Here is an 8,684-nt window from a genome sequence, read left to right on the forward strand (position 1 = left end):
CCAATTTTCCACTTCTTCGTATGTTTTGAAGTGCTGTTCAGAAAGTGCGTGTGCCATCGATCGGAACAAGTGGAAATCTGAAGGAGCAAGGTCTGTGAATATGGCGGGTGGGTTAATACTTCCCAGGCAAGATCTTTTAACGTGTCTTTAACTGGTTTTTGAAGTGTGTATGCTGCATTATCATGAAGCAAAATTACAGTGAGCCTGAAGCAAGTTCTAGTGGAGACAAAGAGAGAAAGAGAGAAAGAAGCCCAGAACAGCTACCTGATGTTTTTATAAAAGGGGACTCCCATTCTAAACAATAACATCCCTCCATCCCTTCATCCCTTCATCCCTCCATCCTTCCATCCCTCCATCCCTCCTCTCCATAGTCAGTCATCAATAGCTCTCAACATTAAAGGCAAATTCTAGTGTGTTCATAAATTTCACTTTTTACTGTACATTTCATTTCCTTTTTGTTAAATTTTCATTTATATTTCATGTCCTTTTGGTTTTTAAAGTGTTTATTTATAAACAGTACATTAGATATGTGCTGTATATAAGAAAGGTTAAAACAGGGAATCATTTGGGGTTCTGGAAAAAAATTAATTCAATTTACATGATTTATAATGGGGAAAAATGATTAGGTTTTTGAACAGCTTCTGGAACAGCCTTAAGTTCGAGAACCAAGGTTCCACTGCATATTATTTTGTTTGCAACAAATAATAATAATAAAAGTCAACTGTGTTGAATGCCTGCTATGCACTAGGTTCTGTTCTATGTGCTTTTACACAAATTAACTCCTGTAAGCCTCCCAACAATTCTAGGCACTATTATTATCCCACTTCACAATGAGGAAATTCAGGCACAGATTTGTAACTTGCCCAAGGTTACAGAGCTGCTAAATGGCATATATGAAATATCACTTTTTAATATATATTTTTTAAACATGTTTTTATTGATTTTAGAAAGAGAGGAAGGGAGAGGGAGAGAGAGAGACACACATCAATGTGAGAGAGAAATTTCAATCAGCTGCCTCCCGTACACACCCCACCCCACCCAGAGCCTGAACCCACAACCTGGGCATGTGCCTTGACTGGGAATGGAACTGGCGACCTTTTGATGCACAGGGTGATTCTCAACCAACTGAGCCACAGCAGCCAGGGCAAATACCACTTTTATAATAAAAATAGGAAAAGGGTTTGGGGGAAAATATATAATTAAAATAGGATATGACCAGTGCTTTGATGCAAGTTTGTATGAGGTATTGTGGGAGTAGAGGGTCAAGCAGTTTGCTGGAGGAGTGGGGAGGAACAGGAAGGGCCTCACAGAGGAGGGGACAGTTCAGCTTATCTAGCAGATGGGACAGCACGAGCAAGGTCGAAGAGGAGGGAGCAACCACAGGAAGAGAGAGACTCCTAGGAGAGGCTATCAGGAGATGAGGCCAGGTAGTCAGGGGTCAGTTAAGGACCCTGAATTGATCCTGGAAACAGTGGAAAACTGTGAAAGGCTAAAACCTACATCTACATTTCTCTCCCTCCCCTGTCTATCCCAAACTGTCCTGAAATATCCCTGACAGCTTCTCAGAGATCTTATTTCCAAGCTCACTCAGTGCCAGGGCATGCAATCCCCGTGGCCGGGAGACAAACCCACTTAGAGCAGGTTATCACCTCCCCACCTGGGACTTCCTTCTTCACAGCTCCTGGTCCTTCTTTCACTGACAAACATGCTGAACAAATCTTCTGTCTTCAGTATCTAGTCTTTTTTGTTGTTGTTGTTCTTGTTTTTAATTTAATTTAATTTTTCCCATCACCTTTTATCCCCTCCATGCCCTCTTCCACCTCCACCTTCCCCCTCCACCCCCGGAATCACCACACTATTGTCCATGTCCATGAGTTCTCTCTCTCTTTTTTTTTCCTTTTTCCTTTCTTTTTGTAATCTTCACCCAAGGAGTGAGGATATTTTTTCCATTGATTTTTAGAACAAGTGGAAGGGAGAGGTGAGAAGGAAGAGAGAGAGAGAGAGAGAGAGAGAGAGAGAGAGAGAGAGAGAGAAACACGGATGAAAGAGAGACACATCAATTGGTTGCCTCCTGCATGGGGCCAGGGATCGAAATTGCAACCTAGATATGTGCCCTTGACCAGGAATCAAACATGCGACCCTCTAACCACTGAGCAAAACCTACCAGGGGTCTTTTTAAAAATATATTTTTTATTGATATTTTATTGATTTCAGAGAGGAAGGGAGAGGGAGAGAGAGAGAGAAACATCAACGATGAAAATCATCCATCAGCTGCCTCCTGCACGCCCTCCATTGGAGATGGAGCCCAAAACCCTGGCATGTTACATTGACTGAAATCGAACCATGACCACCTGCCTCCTGGTTCATAGGTCGATTCTTAACCACTGGGCCACGCCAGCCGAGCCAGGGCTCTTTATTTTCCTCAATCCCTCCATTCCTCCATACTCCTCTCCCCCCACCCCAACTCCAAACGTCTGCCTAATCATAAGTCAGTCACTAGTCTTGATAACAGGACCACTTTCCTGCAGGGAACCCAGTCAATCTGATGCTGGTGGGGCATGGCCAGTAAGCCTAGCCACACCCAATCAGAGACTTCCCAGCCTGTTAGGGAATTTTCAGAAAAGACTCTTTCTTGCTGAGGTTGTTAAGAAGGAGGATGTGCACTGGGGCGATTAGAAATGAGTCTATCAGCTACCAACAATATAAAAAATTGACTCAAATAAACAGGGGCAGAGTTGAAAGCTAGAGGAATTAGAGCCCTGAAAACATCATTTAAGCTCCTATGCCTGATGCAAGCTGCACACCTAGACTGCCCAGGCACTTGAGCTAATCTTTTTTCTTTTTTCTTAAGCCAGTTTGAGCTAAGTTCTATTACCTGAAACTGAAGAAGTCCTTGAATATACATTCACTTATGTATCCAGTAATTTTTTAAATTATTCATGAGTGCCTGCTAGGCAGACACTGGGAACAGAGAAATGGTTAAACTGTGTGTCTGTCCTCATGGAGCCTGCATTCTAATGGGAAAGGTGGACGTGCACATGCATCCCTGCAGCCCATGTACTGTACTACTTCACATGCAGTGAGAGCCACCTGGAGGCACCTTAGATACTTGGTAATCCCAAAACTGAGCCCTGAAATTGACCCGAAGCTACCAGGTAGAGGGGAAAGGCCATTCCAGGCAGAGGGAGCAACCCCTGCAAGGGCACTGAGATAGGAAACACCATGGCAAGCTGGAGGAATTGCAAGCACTTCAGAATTGGCTGACATGAATTGCAAGGTGCTGATCACAGGATGGGGAGAAGCTAAAAGGAAGTCAGGGGCCAGAGAGGAAGTTTTGTTTGGACTTTGGAGGTGATAAGGAAGAGTCTGAAGTAGAGGAATAACATTATTGCTATAGGTAGGCTCAATCTTGATTAACTGATTAATAAGTAACATTAACTTTGTTGAGGTTTAAATTTCAAAGAAAGATATGTAAAAGGGCAATAATTTACTCAAAATAATGAGTTGATGGTGGACTTTGAGGAATTAAAGAAATTTTTTTGAGATTGTACCCTCTTGAAGCTGCTCAAAACACTCCACTCCACCTGTGTGTAGACCTACTACTGGTCCTAGATGTAGGATCAGGTCATATTATATTTGTATGATTGTTCACTCAACAATATGTCGTGGACTTATTTCCATATTAGTATGCCTTCTTTTGAAAAAAAGTGTGTAGACCTACTACTGGTCCTGGATGTAGAATCTTTGCAGGGGTCAGCAAAGATCCAGATAGAAAATATTTTAAGTTTTGTAGGCTATCCAGTATCCTGTGTAGCAGGAGAGCAGTTGTAGATAATGTATAATGGGATGAAAGAGCTCTGTTCCAATAGAACTTTATGGACACTCATATCTGAATTGCATATAATTTTCATGAATCACATGATTTTTTCCAACCATTAGAAATGTAAAAACCATTCTTAGCTATGGCTATACAAAAACAAGCAACAAAAGATTTGGCCCACAGGCCATAGTTTTAGAAACTGGTTTAGCATCACTGCACAAAGATACCCAAGTAGCAGCAACAGTGGGAAACAATGGGGAACTGATACATTAACTATGGCCAATCTAGATAATGGAATAGCATACAGCTTTTCAAAAGAAGGCATACTAACATGGAAATAAGTCCATGACATATTGTTGAGTGAACAACCATACACATATAATATGATCTCATTTATGTATTAACAAAATGTCTTATGGTCTCAGATCTAGTCACCTAGTCTCTCTCCATCTCTCTGTCATTGCAGGCCCTTCCTTCTCCAGCACTTCCTTGCATCTGCTAGGCTCTCTCTTCAACTCTCTATTATTTTTCCCCCCGAGATGATTTTATCCACTCGAATGGCTTTAAATATAATTTATATACTGGCAACTCCTGAATTTACTTCTTCAGTCTGCACCTTTCATCTGAATTCCAAACTTAAACTGCTTCCTAATGTCTGTATAAGCATCTCCCTCTTCCCATGTCCCTCTTCAAACTCTTGATTTCTCCCCCAAACTTGTTCCTCCCCAGCCCTTTACGCTTGGTAAAGGCACCACTCTCCACCCTCTGCTCAAGCCAGAAACCTGAGTTTCTCTCCTCTTCACAGTCCATCACAAAGAACAAGCATATATATATATACATACATATACACATACATACACACACACACAAACACACACACACACACACACACACACACACTCTCTAGAGGCCCAGTGCACGAATTCGTGCACAGGTGGGGTCCCTCAGCAATAATTTTTCTATGGCTGTAATTTTTGATTAACAGTTATTTGACGTTCAGCACACGTCATAGCAAGTGATCGAACTTCGGGTGTCCCGGTCAAACTCCCGAGGAGACAGTTTGCATATTAGCCTTTTATTATGTAGGAGATTTTATATATATATACATATATATATATACATACATATTTATTTATTTATTTTAGGGGTCTGCAAACTACAGCAGCTTGAGTACCAAATCTAACCCACCATCTGCTTTTATTCAGCTCACCAGTTAAGAAAGGTTTCCCCTTTTTAAATGGCTGGGAGAAATCAAAAGAAAAAGATTATTTTGTGATACAAGGAAATTATATGAAATTCAAATTTCAGTGTCTATAAATAAAGTTTCATTGGCACACAGCCACACTTCATTCATTTGCGCATTGTCTGTGGCTACTTGTACACTACAACAGCAGAACAAGTAATAGCAATGCCTCAAATATTTACTTTCTGCCCCTTTGCAGAAAAGGTTTGCTGGCGTGATATATCTTTACTCTATCTCTTCCACCTCTGCTTCTCTCTCCAGTCTGCAAAACACCATCAACTCTTGCCTGCATAACCACAGAAGTCTGTTCACCAGTCTCCCCACTTTCTTCCTTGCCGCCCACCCAGTTCTATACTCCAATCTATAATCTATACTCTACACAGCAGCCAGAAGAACTGCTATGAAAACCCAAATTGCAGGCCAAACTGGTTTTGCTCAGTGGATAGAGCACCGGCCTTCGGACTGAAGGGTCCCAGGTTCGATTCCGGTCAAGGGCATATACCTTGGTTGCGGGCACATCCTCAGTAGGGAGTGTGCAGGAGGCAGCTGAATTGATGTTTCTCTCTCATCAATGTTTCTAACTCTCTATCCCTCTCCCTTTCTCTCTGTAAAAAATCAATAAAATATATTTTTTTAAAAAAGAAAACCCAAATTGCATCATATCATCACTTTTAATATTTCAATATTTTATCCCAGGACTGTTCCTCTTACTTGGAATAACATCCCAGCTCCTGCGTGGCACTACCTGGCTGGGCCTCATACCCCGAGACTGGCCGCCCCGAACAGTGGGCCTTGCAGTTCCCTTTCAGCTCTCTCTATCCTGAGATTCACCTTGGCAGAAAAGTTGGATCAGAAGTCCGTCACTCTAAGGTAGTCCCTGTTATTCATTGCCCAGTTTGTTTTCTTCTTGTCATACAGGAAGTTTCTGAGCAGGAAATGCATCGGCTTTATTTACTATTGTATACTTAATTCTAGCAAAGGCTTGGCAATAATAAGAGGTCAGTGCATTATTCAGTGAATGAATGAATGAATGAGTGTTTAGGTGGACAGAGGGATGGATGGATGGATGGATGGATGGATGGATGGATGGATGGATGTATGTTTATATATGGGAAAAGGGTCTAGAACCTTGATAGGGAACCCAACCTGGGGTGAGCAAGTCTACAACTATTTTCTAGTTGATACACTTCTGTAACTTTGACAATGAGTATGTAATTATTTTACACTTAACAAAAGAAAAGAGCAACATCAAAGAGTTATGTAGATTTTAAACCAGGCACAATGACTCACTGCTAGGTTTGAGTGAACCCACTGTGTCTCTAGGTCTTCATCTCCTCAACCCTCAAAAGAGGATCCGTGCTGCGACCACATGATGGGCTGGCCTAGCCACAAGGTGCTTCATGGAAGAAGTGAGCTTTGGTATTTCAGAAGATGGCTTTCAGAGGTAGAGGTTCAAATCCAGACTCATTACTTCCTAGTCATGTGACTTTGGGAACCCATCCTCTCTAAACCTCAGTTTGCTCATTTGTAAAATAGGGATTATAAACTCTACCATCTTAGGATGATTGTAGGACTGAATTGAGCAGAATTATCTAAACTTACCTAATTAGTATAGGTGCTCTATGAATGGGAAGAGGCTTGGGGAGGGGGCAGGCTCCAGAGTTCCCTGGGAACAGCTCCATGTTGACCTTCCCTTTTTCTGATAATCTGAGTCAGTTTAGAACTGTTCCAAGCCCCATGATCCCACCCAAGAGAAGAAATCAATTCTTCCTCTCAAAGTGATTTCTGTGTGAGTCAGGGCAGCAGTGTGTCATCAGGACCAGCCCAGCAGAGTGTCAGCAAGGTTTTCTTGGCATCCTCCACCTACTTCCCTCCTGGCTTTAGGAACAACAAAGAGAGGAGACTAGGATAGAGAAGAGCCCTTGGCCTTTCCAAGCCACACCATCCCCACCCAGCATCCTCTCCACACTGAAATCAGGGAATCAGAATGGGAGGAGGCAAAACCAGAGAGAACCTAGCCCATCTCTGTGGGTCTGAGAGCATGGTGAGACTTTTACTGCAGCAGCTGGTTTGCCTTTCACACCCTCTTCTGGCTAGGATAGTGATTTTCAACTAGTATGCTACAAGAATTTTTTAAACATGTAATACCTCATTATTTAGTCAGAGGCACTGACCTCTTTTCCCTTAGATTGTCAAGTAAACAATGACAACAACCAACACAACAATAGTTAACCAGTGTGAATGAATAAAAATTATACCAATTTTTTTGTCAGATTGGCAAAAAAATATATATCTTGGTGTGCCACAGAATTTTAGTAATTACTTTATGTGTGTGATGAGATGAAAAAGGTTGAAAATCGCTTGGCTAGGGGGCCACCCCAGCACGAGTTTGCATCTTCTAGGACTCAACATCACTTGAAAAGGCAGTGTGACACTATCTCAGAACTTGAAGTGTGTGCAGAAGCCATGCACACACATGGATGCACACATATTTGCATGCACGCACATGCATACACACACACACATCATTGGAGGTACAGAACCCTGAGTAAAGTAAAGCTACACTGAGCTCAGAAGAGGTCTAGCCAGAAGGAGGAATGGGAACAAGGGGAATGGAGAGAGAAAGGAAAGAGATGAGGGATTGCAAGATCAAATTAGAGCAGGGTTCCTGGTAGGCTGCAGCATACATGCCTCCATTCAACCTCTGTTGAATCCTGCTAGGTGCCCGCCTTCATGTGTCTGGAAATCCCAACCCTTCCATAAGACTTTCCAGACTTCACTCAAGGAAGAACCCATTTTCTCCAGATGTGCTCTGTCTTAATGCCTCCCTGCTTCTAAATTCTTTAAGCTTCTATCCTGAAAGAAGCTCATCCTAGTAGAACAACTCTGCTGACCCCTGTTCACTTAAAGCATCAGCCCCTCTTGCTCTCCAGGGATTCCCCCTCAGGAGTGTAGCTGGCTCCTCCAGTCCTCAGAGCTTGAAGGCCTCTTGGAATTCACTGGTTCAGTGCCCACCTCCATGCCCATTGCACAGATAAGAAACTGAGCCCAGAGAAGGAGGGCAGGCTGAGTCATCAGTCACCATTAGAAGTGACTAAGAGCTCTCAAGTGTCCCCAGGACTTGATTCCTCCCCCTAGGTAGATCCCTGCTGACCCCTGTTCACTTAAGCATCAGCCCCTCTTGCTCTCCAGGGATTCCCCCTCAGGAGTGTAGCTGGCTCCTCCAGTCCTCAGAGCTTGAAGGCCTCTTGGAATTCACTGGTTCAGTGCCCACCTCCATGCCCATTGCACAGATAAGAAACTGAGCCCAGAGAAGGAGGGCAGGCTGAGTCATCAGTCACCATTAGAAGTGACTAAGAGCTCTCAAGTGTCCCCAGGACTTGATTCCTCATCTGTTGAAATGACTTAACAGGCTGCCTTGTCAGCCTCAGGGTACAGCTTGGGCTCAGACACAGGCAGGCCTGCGTTAAAATTCTGACTCAGACTTGTTAGACACATGACCAGGTATAAATGACTTAACCTCTTTGAGAACCAATTCCACATCTCTAAAACAGGGTAACAATCCTTACTCCACAGCTATCTATATATATAAAAGCCTAAGCAACCAAACAACTGAATGAC

Source organism: Myotis brandtii, unplaced genomic scaffold (assembly GCF_000412655.1).
Source record: "Myotis brandtii unplaced genomic scaffold, ASM41265v1 scaffold74, whole genome shotgun sequence".
NCBI lineage: Eukaryota > Metazoa > Chordata > Mammalia > Chiroptera > Vespertilionidae > Myotis > Myotis brandtii.